Source organism: Choloepus didactylus, chromosome 16 (genome assembly GCF_015220235.1).
Source record: "Choloepus didactylus isolate mChoDid1 chromosome 16, mChoDid1.pri, whole genome shotgun sequence".
Classification (NCBI taxonomy): Eukaryota; Metazoa; Chordata; class Mammalia; order Pilosa; family Megalonychidae; genus Choloepus; species Choloepus didactylus.
Genome location: NC_051322.1, coordinates 56,719,163 through 56,732,197, shown reverse-complemented (window position 1 = coordinate 56,732,197; position 13,035 = coordinate 56,719,163). Strand labels below are relative to the sequence as shown.

At 37.6% G+C, this 13,035-nt stretch overlaps 1 protein-coding gene and 1 pseudogene across 1 annotated transcript in view; both read left to right on the top strand.

Annotated features, from left to right (window-relative positions):
- The window catches only part of LAMA3 (laminin subunit alpha 3), a 289,773-nt gene that overhangs the window by 86,190 nt on the left and 190,548 nt on the right, over positions 1-13,035 (top strand). The gene's annotated exons all lie outside the window — the stretch shown is intronic.
- On the top strand, positions 3,174-4,310 carry LOC119511858 (annotated as a pseudogene).

Sequence of the window (13,035 nt, the reverse complement as noted above, 5' to 3'; positions counted from 1 at the left end):
GAAAAATATTCTGTGCTCATGGATAGGAAGACTAAATGTCGTTAAGATGTCAATTCTACCCAAACTGATCTACAGATTCAATGTAATTCCAATCAAAATTCCAAAAACCTGCTTTGAAGACTTGGAAAAGTTAGTTATCAAATTTATTCAGAAGGGAAAGAGGCCTTGAATTGCAGAAAAACATCCTAAAAAAGAACAAAGTGGGAAGACTTACACTTCTAGACTTTGAAGCCTACTGTAAAGCCACAGTAGTCAAAACAGGATGGTATTGGCACAAAGATAGACATATGATCAATGGAATTGAATTGAGAGTTCGGAACTAGACCCCTAGATCTATGGTTGACTGATTTTTGATAACACCCATAAATCCACAGAACTGTGACAGAACAGTCTCCGCAACAAATGGGGCTGGGAGAACTGGATAGCCATAACAAAAAGAATGATAAAGGACCCTTACCTCATACCCTTACAAAAATTAACTCAAAGTGGATCAAAGACCTTAATATATGAGGCAGCATAACAAAGCTTTTAGAAGATAATATGGGGAAACATCTTCAGGACCTAATAATAGGAGGTAGCTTCTTAGACCTTACCCCCAAAGCACAAGCAACAAAAGAAAAAATAGGTAAATGGAAACTCCTCAAAACCAAACTTTCTCTGCCTAAAAAACTTTGTCAAGAAGGTGAATAGGCAGCCAACTCAATGGGAGAAAATATTTGGAAACCATATATCCGATAAGAGACTGATATCCTGAATATATAAAGAAATCCTGCAATTCAAGAAGAATAGCACAAACAGCCCAATTGTAAAATGGGCAAAAGATATGAAAAGGTATTTTTCTGAAGAGGAAATAAATGGCTAAAAAACACATGAAAAATGTTCTTCACTAGCTATTAGGAAAATGCAAATCAAAATCACAATGAGATGTCCTTTCACACTAATAAGAATGGCTGCCATTAAACAAACAGGAAACAATAAATGCTGGAAAGGATGTAGAGAAATTGGAACTCCTATTCATTGCTGGTGGAACTGCATAATGGTACAGCAATTCTGGAAAACAGTTTGGCAATTTCTCGGAAAACTAGATATTGAATTAAGCTATGATCCAGCAATTCCACTTCTCAGTATATGGCCAGAAAGTTTGAAAGCAGTGACATGAACAGACATTTGTACACTGATGATCACAGCAGAACTGTTCAACAATCACCAAGAGATGGAAACAATCCAAGTTTCCTTCAACAGACAAGTGGGTAAACAAAATGTGGAATATACATACAATGGAATACTATGCAGCAGTAAGAAGGAACAAGGTCCTGAAACATATGGCAACATGGATTGGCCTTGAAGATAAAATGCTGAGTGAAATAAGTCAGACACAAAAGGAGAGATATTGTGTGTTACTACTTCTATAAACTCCCTGAACAATGTAAAATCAACATCTTATAATGTAGAATATTGGGGACCTAGTGATAGACGGAAGCTGGTAAGGGGAGATGATAATCTAATATGTTCATATATGTTAATGATGGTGAATTCAAAGGTATGGGAATGGATAGGGATGATGCTTGTTTGTTAATGGGATTATAAGTATCAGAGCTGTATTGAAGGTGAATATGATTGAAAGTGGTTGCTTAAAGATATGTATCCCACAGATCAGCACTACAAATATAGATAGGTGCTTGCATGATATACTTCTAAGGTATATCACTAGTACAGAGATTTGACAACAGAAAGGTATATAGGAAAAATCCACCTATTGTATACTAGGGACTATAATTAATAGGAATACCATAGTGGTACCACACAAATACTAGGGACAAATAATTAAGGGCTGAAAAGGGCTATTGGGTGTTTTGGGTCATGAGACTTGTTTAAAATGGAGAGTGATGAGCATTGTACAACTAAGTGATGATAATGTGAGATATGGAAGGATTATCGTGGACATAACATATGCTATGTGACCTTAGGAACCTCCTACTTTGTAAGTGAAGCCCTCGATCTTGAGGCGTGCTCTGGTGAAACTTATGGTTGTAAAGGGGAGGCTAAGCCCGCCCACCTTTAAGTATACCTAAAAGTCATTTCCAGAGAACCTCTTTTGTTGTTCAAATATGGACTTTCTCTCTCTAAGCCTAACTCTGCAAATAAATTCATCACCTCCCCCTGACGTGGGACAGGACCCCCCAGATGAATGACTCTCTGGCGACGTGGGACACGGATTCCGGGAATGAGCCTGATCCTGGCATTGAGGGGTTGAGGGTGTCTTTTTGGCCCAAAGGGGGAATGGAAACACAAGAAGGTGGGGTTTTAGTGGCTAAGAGAATTCAAGTAGAGTCAAGAGGCTGTCCTGGAGGTTACTCTTATGCAAGGTTCAGCTAAATATGGCAAATGACCGCAGTATTTGATAAGCCCAAGTCAACAGTAGTCCCCAAAACCCTCAAGAATACCTGATCCCTATCTGAGACTAAAAGTTTCACTAAGTTTATTCTTCAGAAACTTAAATCCTCCAGAGAGCTCCTATGCCAGCTAAGTCCCAAAACCCAGAGGCAGTCACCTCTTTCAGAACATCAACTAGATGTGTCCCCTTTTCCCATAATGTCAATGCCACTTTTTTCAAAGTGAACAAGTTAGGGTGGTCACTGCCTAGACATCCCTGAAGATCGGGAAAGTGATTAAACTTAGAGGAAGAGGTAGCAACAGACAAGATGGAATTTAACAAAGGATTATGAATACTGAATCTGTATAATTTTCTTCTTAGTTGCTAGGATATTAGAATAGCTAGAAGGAAAGAATTGAAATAGTGAAAGTGTAACCCACAGCATCCTTTGAAATTTGTTCTATAGCAACTTGTCATATTTGTACAGTTAAATTGTAATTTGAAAGTTATCACCTTTTTTGTATGTATATTTCACAATAAGGAAATAAACTATGGTACTGTAATTCATAACATTTTTTGAAATTTTTATATAACTACTTGTTAAATCATACTTTGAAAGATAGTACCTTTTTGCATATATGTTATATTCACAATAAGGAAATAGCTGGAACTGTGGAACTGAAACACATAAGTCTTTGAAATTTACTCTTAAACTACTTGTTAAATTGCACTTGGAAAGTTATCACTTCTATGTATATATGTGATATATTCTACAATAAAAAATGTGATTAAAAAAAGAATGAATGTGGATCCCTACTTCTCGCCATATACAAATATTAATTCAAAATGGATCGACTGGAGCAGCGAGCTAGAGCGCGGAGCGTTGAGTGAGGGAGCCCAGCCGCCTGCCCGCCAGCCTCTGTGGCTGCGGCCGCCTCCGCTCGGTAAGCAGGAGCCCCACGAGGGTGCGAGAGCGGGGGGAGGGGAGGAAGAGCAAGCACCGGCAGGCGGCGGCCGGACCGAGTGAGCGCCAGCGTCTGTGGCTTGAGCAGAAGCCGCCTGCCCGCCCCCTTCAGCTTCCCTTCTCTCCCCCTTCCCTATCCCCGCACGACCGCGGAGCAGCGCCAGGTGGGCGCCGGCGGCCAAAGTCAGTAAAAAGGATCTCGCCTCCAACCACGAAGGGGCTAGGAGACCTCAGAAGAACAGCAGAAAACAATTGAACATATTGATGAAGTACAAAATGAAATAGACTTACTGAGCAAGCCAGTGAGGAGATTTTGAAAGTAGAACAAAAATATAATAAACTCTGCCAACCATTCTTTCAGAAGAGGTTAGAATTGATCGCCAAAATCCCAAATTTCGGGGTAGCAACATTTGTCAACCATCCACAAATGTCTGCACTGCTTGGGGAGGAGGATGAAGAGGGACTGCATTATTTGACCGGAGTTGAAATGACATAATTTGAAGATATTAAGTCAGGTTACAGGATAGATTTTTATTTTGATGAAAATCCTTACTTCGAAATTAAAGTTATTTCCAAAGAATTTCATCCGAATGAGAGTGGTGATGCATCCTCAAAGCCAACTGAAATCAAATGGAAATCTGGAAAGGACTTGACTACACGTTCAAGTCAAACACAGAATAAAACCAACAGGAAGAGGCAGCATGAAGAACCAGAGGGCTGCTTTACCTGGTGTACTGACGTTCTGATGCAGGTGCAGATGAGTTAGGAGAGGTCATCAAAGATGATATTTGGCCGAATCCATTACAGTACCATTTGGTTCCTGATATGGATAATGAAGAAGTGGAAGGAGAAGAAGAAGGTGATGATGATGAAGAAGGAGGAGGATTGGAAGATATTGATAAAGAAGTTGGAGAAGATGAAGATGATGATGAGAGAGAGGAAGGAGAGGAGGATGAAGGAGAAGATGACTAATAGAACACTGATGGATTCCAACCTTCCCTTTTTAATTTTCTCCAGTCCCTGGAAGCAAGTTGCTGTCCTCTTATGCTCAGTCACCCTGTTTTTGAGATCTCTTTTCTCTCAACTTATACTGGGGGAAAAACCTTGCGCAGAATTCAGTGGGAAAAGAATCTCTACATTTTCTGTTCCAAATTCATTATTATCCTCCTTGTCTCCACCAAAAACTTTATGGAATCACCAGCTCTGTGGGAAAAAAAGAAAAAACCGTCTGCTGCTTTCACTCTGCTGCAGGCTGGAGGGTGCCAGGCCCCTGTGTAGTAGTGCATAGAATTCTAGCTTTTTTCTTCCTTTCTGTGTGTATTCAGCTCATAGATTACACTGTGTCTTTATGTGAATATGGACAGTTAGCATTTACCAACATGTATCTGTCTACTTTCTCTTGTTTAAAACAAGAAAAAAAAAAACCTTAAAAATGGGGTTATAGAGTGTCAGCAAAGGGTGGGTTTGAGATGTTTGGGTGGGTTAAGTGGGCATTTTGACATGGCTTCTCCTTTGGCATGTTTAATTGTGATGTTTAATGGACATCCTTGCAGTTTAAGATGATACTTTTAAAATAAAAAAGGCTTGCCACTGGATGGGAGAATCATCAGAACCTGTAGGATCTTATTTGGAATTGACACTTCTCTATTGTAATTTTGTTCTTGTTTATTTTAAAATTTTCTTTTTGTTTCACTGGAAAGGAAAGATTTAAGCATTAAAAGTGTGTAAGTTGCTTTGTTACAATAAAACTAAATGTGTACACAAGGATTTGATGCTTATCTCTCAGAACAGATATAATATAGATATTCCAAGTTTGACTTGTTTGACATATCATTGTCAAACTTTGTCACCCTATCTCCGAATTTTTTGATATGCACTTTGCAGGATGACCTCAGGACTATGTGGATTTAATAAAGGCATTTGAGTCAATGTATTAATGTCTCCATAACTGGGAAACATTGTGGGAACAATTTGCCATCAGTTTCTGAAAATATTCACATCATTGGGGATATCAGATTGCTCAAAATTCAGTTCTTTGAGGGTTTGTACCCTTGTTTTTAAAATCTCTAATTGGTATTTTTAATGGGCTTTTATTTATCTGGATGTAATAATGAAAATAGTACCTGCCACCACCACCAGCCAGACTCAGTGCTCTAAGGCCAACTTATGTGTGGAGCAGTTGCTGGCATGTCTTCAATGGCACTAAAATGTGGCCAAGAAGAAGGGCTTTCAGTGTAGGAAGTCCATGTTGGTGAGAAACAAGTTAGCATTACTTTTTGTCTCAAGTACCAGCTATATAACAAAGCTTTCTCAAATGAGACTCATCTGTGTGAATCTGGGTGAGTTGATGGACTCTGCTTGGTCTGCTAAATGCCACTGTGCATGTAACAATTTGAGAAGCTACCTGATGCATAAGCTTTTAATGCTATGAAATATAGTAGCTGAAATTCAGTGCCACTTAATGTATTCAGAGATGAATTAATGGCCAGCCTGGTCAAATTCAAAACTTTTGATATATTAAACTTTATAAGTGGAACTATTCCATCAAGAGGCAAAGTGTATCAAAACCTGTTTAGATGGATAGTATGTAATTTTTCTGCACAGGTCTCAGTTTAGTAAACACATCACTGTGTATCAGTCAGGAATCTTGCTCCAATAAAGGAACTTAAAGATTAAAAAAAAAAAAGGATCAGTGACCTAAATATAAAAATCAAAACTATAAAACTCTTATACAAAAAAAAAAAAAAAAGGGAAATGTCAGGGCCTTTCAAAAAAAAAAATTTTTTTTTTAAATTAAAAAAAAAAAAAAAAAAAAAGGAAACAGAGCCTGTGGCAGTTGAGCCAACACCTGCTCCATTACTCACTCACTGACTCTGTGGTATAGAAGCTCTACCCTGGGTATGTGTAGCCAAGAAGACAGTGTTCTCTCTCCCCCAACTCCCAGCTTGGGGCTACAGTTTCACTCAGGAGGAGAAGGCTCCTGACATTTCTCATCTTCCCCAGCCCTGTGGTGCAGAAGCTCAATTCCAGGCAGGTGCAGCAAAGACCAGGTCTCTCTTCTCCCACTCAGCCTCCACTTGTAGGGCAGAAGCTCTATCCTAAGCACTGCAGACTGAGAATACTGGGGCCCCAATTGACCCCTACCCAGCTGGCTCCCAGAGTGGAGGGTCCACGCTGGGAGGGGCAAGCTGAGAAGACCAGGGACTGCCACTCCCCGTAGTCCCTACTTGTCACTTCAGGAAAAATGGGTCCCTATCACCAGCTCTGGTGCTGTGGCATAGTAATGCTACCCCAGAGGAAAGCAAGCCCTAAGGAAAAGACCTCTGCCTAAGGAGACTACTTTGAACAGAGACTGGAGATCTCCATACCTAATGGTATTATGGAAAACAATGGGGCAATTAAGAGGAGGCTGGTAGCTCTGATACAAGCAGAACAGCAGAGCAGCCAGACATTTAATAGAGAGCCAGTGAGGGAGACAGCCAAGAAAAAGCCTCCTGGTATCACAGGTAATTCTGGAGGTTGGGAAGGTTGTGTGCATATGCTAGGCTGCACCAACTAAAGAGACATCAGAGAAAAATTTGGGCAGACTTGAAAACATCCCCCAAGCCACACATAAACCCTCAATACAGGGTGGAATTCTCACTGTCACAAGGAGCTTAATCACAACCTCTAATCAAACACTGGCTGAATAAGCTACTTTAGCCCAGGGGAAATTCTTAGAAATCAGGCTTAAAAATAATATCACTGTCATCCTTTGCTATATAGAAGGCTGTATGCATTCTCCCTTTATTAGTGACTAGAGAGAGGAAATCCAAGCTAGTTGTATTTGGCTAAATGTGGGGCAAAAAAATGCAAACTCCCTGAACTGTGTGTGATAACTGCCTGTAAGTCACACAGAAATTCAGTGACAAAGGCTAAGAATCTAATTGGCCAAGGAGGTTTAAGCACAACCTTTGACCAGTAAGTCACTTATACCAACCTGGGGTGGAGGGTAGGGGGGTAAGGAAGCCAGGACAAAAGATTAAAACAAGGGGAGAATCTAAGTAGGGGCATCAGAGGCTGAACATTGCAGGAGAGATAGATTTTGCAGAATTAATTCAGTCAAGTCACTAAACAAGTAAACACTCAAGCAAACAATAACAGTAATCTCAGAAGAGCGATGAGTAGCTGAGTTGCTATATTATCTAAAATGCCCAGTTTTCAACAAAAAAATTATTAAACATGCCAAGAAATAGGAAAATGTGACCAATATATGAGGAAAAAATGCGGCAATAGACATTGTCTTTGAAGGGGACTAAGGGTGGACTTAGCAGACAGAGCTCACAGCAGTTATTTTAAGTAGGTACAGAGAACTAAAGGAAACCATGCTTAATGAATTAAAGGAAGGTCTGATGACAGTGTCTCTTTAAATATAGAGTATCAACAAATAGAAAGTATTAAAAATAGCCAAATGGAAATTCTGAAGTTGAAAAGCATATTAACTGAAATGAAAAATTCCCTGGAGAGGCTTAACAGTAGATTTGAGTAGGCAGAAGAAAGAATCGTCAAACTTGAAGATTGAACAAAAAGAACAAATGAACAGAGCCTCAGAAAAATGTGGGACACCTCAGAGAAATGTAGCGCACCAGAAGAAAAGGAGAGAAAGAAAAAACAAAAAAAAAGTCAAAGAAATAATAGTTGAAAGCTTCCCAAATTTTGGTGAAAAACAATCTACACACCCAAAAAAGTCAATGAATTCCAAACAGGTTAAATACCAAGAGATCCACAACCAGACACGTCACAGTTAAAATGGTGAAAGACAAAGGTAAAGAGAAAATCTTGAAAGCAAAAGAAAAATGACCCATCACATACAAGGGACCCCCCAGTAAGATTAATAATTGAATTCTCATCAGAAACAATGGAGGCTAGAAGGCAATGGGACCTCATATTCAAAGTGCTGAAAGTAAAAACCTGCCAAATAAGAATCTTACATCCAGCAAAAGTATCCTTCAAAATGAAGGCAAAATCAACATATTCCCAGATGAACAAAAACTGAGATAATTTGTTGTCAGCAGACCAACCTTACAAGAAATATTAAGGAAAGTTCTTTATGCTGAAAGCAAGAGACCCCAGATAGTAATTTGAATCCGTGTGAAAAAAAGAGTGCTGGTGAAGGAATTAGGGAGGTAATTTAAAAAGACTGTATAATTCCATGTTTCTGCTCCTTTCTTCTCTTGACTGATTCTAAAAGAAATGCATACAAATAGACATCTGTCTCTATCTCTAGCTCTAGCTCTATCTGTATCTCTAGCTCTATCTATATCTATATATCTATATCTATAGTGATACACATGTGCACACACACACACACACACACACTTGATGGTAATTCAAATCTACAAGAAGTGAAGAGAACCAGAAAGGGTATATAAGACACTCTAAATAGTACATACTCACTTTCCTTTCTTCCGTCAGTTTCTTTAGAAGATAAAGATTCTATAAATTAATAATTATAGCAATGTATTATTGGGCTTCAACGTATGTAGATGTAGCATATGTAATATTAAACACACAAAAAAGGTGGGGAGGGAATGGAACTACATAGGAGTAAAATTTCTGTATTTCACTGGAGCTAAGTCAATATAAATCTGAAATTTCAAGTCGATTCTGGTAAGATGTATTTTGTATGCCCTAAACCAACCACTAAGACCATAACTCAAAAAATAATTTAGAAGTCATTAAAGAAATTAAATGTTAAACTAGAAAACAATCACTTAATACAACAGAAAGCAATAAAATAGCAATAGAGGAACAAAAAGGATGTGAGACATACAGAAAACAGAAGTCAAAATAAGAGTCATAAATCTAACCATATAAATAATAAAATTAAATGTGAATGGATTTTACCTCATACTATATACAAAAATGAACTTGAAATGGATCAAAAGCCTAAATGTAGGAATTCAAACTGTAAAACTCTTAGGATATAATGAGAATAATCCATGTCTATGGTAGGCAATAATTTCTTAGATATGACACCAAAAGCACAAGCACCAAAAAAGAAAAAAAATATCTAAATTACAGGATAAAACTTTTATCTTTCAAAGGACGCTATCAAGAGAGTGAAAAGACAATCCACAGAATGGAAGAAAAATATTTTCAAATCATATCTGATGAGGGACTAGAATCAAGAATATATAAAGAACTCTTACAACCCATTAATAAAAAGACAACCCAGTTAAAAATGCATAAATGATTTGAATAGATATTTCTTCAAAGAGGATATACAACTGGCAATTAAAAGCGTAAAAAGATCTCAACATCATTAATCATTAAGGAAATGCAAATCAAAACCTCAATGAAATACCATTTCGCACCCAGTAGAATGGCTATTATTTTAAAAATGTTAAATAGCAAGTGTTGGTGAAAATGTGGAGAAATTGGAACTCGTATGCATTGCTGGTGGGAATGTAAAATGGTGCAGTCATCTTGGAAAACAGTTTGGCAGTTCCTCAAAATATAAGCATAGAATTACCATATGACCTTGCAATTCCACCTCTAGGTACATATCCAAGAGAAATGAAAACAGACATCCACACAAGCTGTATATGAATGTTCATAGAAGCATTATTCAAAATAGCTAAAAAGTGGAAACAACCCATATGTCCATCAGTCAATAAGTGGATAAATAAAACGTGATTGTATCCAAACATTGGCATATTTGGCAAAAAAAAGGAATGAAGCACTGATTCATGCTACAATATGGATGAATCTTGAAAACATTACGCTGAGAAGGCCAGACACAGAAGATCACATATTGTATTATTCCATTTATGTGAAATGCAGAATAAACAAATTTATATGGTAAATATATATTACTTCAGAGAGAATGTAGATTAGTGGTTGAATATAGATGGAGGCTGGAGGGAGGAAGAGGGCAATAGGAATTAACTGCTAATGGGTATGGAGTCTCTTCTGGGGGGAATAAAATGTTTTAAATTATATTGTGATGGTTGCCAACTATGTGAATAAATGAAAAAAACATGTAATGTGTACTTTCAAAGGTGAACTGTATGGTACATGAATTATAGCTGAATAAACATATTTTTTAAAAAGATAAAGCAGAAGGGGGCAAAAACTCAATACATTAATGCAGAGTGTTTCCTCTTCAGACACACATCAGCCTTTACCTCGCTCTAAATTTTTAATCATATTTTTAATTGTAGAATATGACATATATACATAGAAGTGATAACTTTCCAAGTGCAATTTAACAAGTAGTTAGCAAATTTCAAAGAATATTATAGGTTACAGTTCCACAGTTTCAGTAATTTCCTTATTATGAAATACATATACAAAAAGGTAATCTCTTTCAAAGTATGATTAACAAGTAGATGTAAAGGAATTTCCAAAGCTGTTATGAATTATAGTACCATAGTTTCAGTTATTTCCTTATTGTGAAATATAATATATATACAAAAAGCTATAGCTTTCAAATTACAATTTAAAAAGTAGCTATAGAACAAATTTCAAAGACTCCTGTGTGTTACACTTCCACCATTTCATTTCTTTTCTTCTAGCTATTCTAATACCCCGGCAACTAAGAAAAAAGAAAATTATATAAAGATTCAGAATTCACAATCCTTTGTAAATTCCATCTTGTCTGTTGCTACCCCTTCCTCCAGTTTAATCACTTTTCTGATCTTCAGGGATGTCTAGGCAGTGACCACCCTAATCTCTACGTGTTGAAAAGGGGTATTGACTTTATGAGCAAACGGGACACATCTAGTTGATGTTCTTAAAGAGGCGACTGCCTCTGGGTTTTGGGATTTAGCTGGCATAGGAGCACTCTGAAGGATTTAAGTTTCTGATGAATAAACTTAGGGAAACTTTTATGGAGTCTTAAATAGGGATCAGGTATTCTTTAAGGTGCTCATTTGGCATATCTAGGTGAAGCTTATGTAGGAGTAACCTCCAGGACAGCCTCTTGACTCTATTTGAATTTTCTTAGCCACTAAAACTTTATTTTGTTGCCTTTCTTTTCCCCGTTTTGGTCAAAAGGGCATTCTTAATCCCTCGATGCCGGGGTCAGGCTCATTCCCGGAATCCAGGTTGTATGTTGCCAGAAAGGCTCATTCATCTTGGGGGTCGTGTCCCACGTCGCAGGGAAGTTGATGAATTTATTTGCAGAGTTAGGCTTAGAGAAAGAAAGTCCACATTTGAGCTACAAAAGAGGTTTTCTGGAGGTAAGGCCTAGGTATAATTATAGGTGGGCTTAGCCTCACCTTTACAACCATAAGTTTCACCAGAGCAAGCCTCAAGATCGAGGGCTTGACTTATAAAGTAGGGGGTTCCTAAGGTCACATGGTATATGTTATATCCATGATAATTCATCCATATCTCACATTATCATTACTTAATTGTACAATCCTCATCACTCTCCATTTTAAACAATTCTCATGACCCAAAATCTCTTGTTAGCCCTTAATTATTTGTCCCTAGTATTTGTGTGGTACTAGTGTGGTATTCCTATTAATTATAGTCCCTAGTATGCAAAGTGTAGATTTTTCCCATGTAACCTTCTGTTGTCAACTCTCTGCCAGTGTCATACCTTAGAAGTATATCGTGTGTGCATCTATGTGTATTTGTGATGCTGATCTGTGGGAAACATGCCTTTAAACAACCCCTTTCAATCCTATTCACCTTCAATACAGCTCTGCTGCTTATAGTTGCATTAACAAACAGTCATCACCCTTATCCATTACCATACCTTTGAATTCACCATCATTAACATATCTGAACATGTTAAATTATCATTTCCGTTCACTAGCTACTATCTTTCTCTAGGTCCCTAATATATTATAAGACATTGATTTTACATTGTTCCAATAATTCATAGAAGTGGAAACATACAATATCTCTTCTTTTGTGTCTGACTTATTTCACTCAGAATTATATCTTCAAGGTTCTTCCATGTTGCCTATGTTTCAGGATTTTCTTGCTTCTTACTGCTGCATAGTATTCCTTCATAGGTATATACCACATTTTATTTATCCACTAGTCTGTTGAAGAACACTTGGATTGTTCCCATGTCTTGGCAGTTGTGAACAGTGCTGCTATGAACATTGGTGTACAAATGTCTGTTTGTGTCACTGCTTTCAAATCTTCTGGGTGTATACTGAGAAGTGGAATTGCTGAATCATAGGGTAATTCAATATCTAGTTTTCTGAGAAACTGCCAAACTGTCTTCCAGAGTGGCTGTACCATTATACAGTCCCACCAGCAATGAATAAGAGTTCCAATTTCTCCACATCCTCTCCAACATTTGTAGTTTCCTGTTTGTTTGATGGCAGCCATTCTTATTGTTGTGAGATGGTATCTCATCATGGTCTTGATTTGCAACTCCCTAATAGCTAGTGAAGATGAACATCTTTTCATGTGTTTTTTCTCCGTTTTTATTTCCTCTTTGGAGAAATGTCTTTTCATATCATTTGCCTATTTTATAATTGGGCTGTTTGTACTATTGTTGTTGAGTTGTAGGATTTCTTTATATATGCAATGTGCCAGTCTCTTATCAGTTACATGGTTTCCAAATATTTTCTACCATTGCGTTGGCTGCCTCTTCACGTTTTTGACAGATTCCTTTCAGGTATAGAAGCTTTTGATTTTGAGGAGTCCCCATTTACCTATTTTTTCTTTCATTGCTTGTGCTTTGGGT